The sequence below is a fragment of the Tarenaya hassleriana genome, unplaced genomic scaffold, assembly GCF_000463585.1.
Source record: "Tarenaya hassleriana unplaced genomic scaffold, ASM46358v1 Cleome13, whole genome shotgun sequence".
Taxonomy (NCBI): Eukaryota; Viridiplantae; Streptophyta; class Magnoliopsida; order Brassicales; family Cleomaceae; genus Tarenaya; species Tarenaya hassleriana.
Window position 1 is genome coordinate 1,890,077 of NW_010963495.1, and position 602 is coordinate 1,890,678.

A 602-nucleotide genomic window follows, 5' to 3' on the forward strand; every position below is an offset into this window, starting at 1 on the left:
GAAAGACTTCCAACTATGGGATATGTGTTAAAGGAGCAAATTGTTGTGATGTGGCTGATGAGCCAGACTTTTATGGTATCCTCCAAGACATCATGGTGTTAGAATACCACAGTTATATTGGTTTGAAGATGGTTATATTTAACTGTGATTGGTTTGATCCGACCATTGGAAGGGGTATGAGAAGAAATGGATCGGGCGGTTTTGATATCAACTTATCCAAGAAGTATTCAAAATACGATCCGTTTATCCTATCTTCTCAAGCGGATCAAGTATGTTATATAAGTTATCCAACGTCCAAACGACGTCGAGATCATTGGAGAGCTGTCATTAAAATTCAACCACGCGGTGTTGTTCGTGAAGAAGAAGGTTCAACCGATATCCCATATCAAGAAAGACGCATTGATGATGATATTGGTCAACAATTCTGTATTACGTATTCACAGAACGAGCAACTTGTTGTATCAAATGAAGAGGATGTTGAATACGATAATTTAGTTGACGATGAAAGAAATGACGACATTGAAGATGACGAAGAAGTTGAAATAACAACCGATGAGGATAGTGATTAAATTTTATGTAATTACGAAATCTTAAAAAAAAAA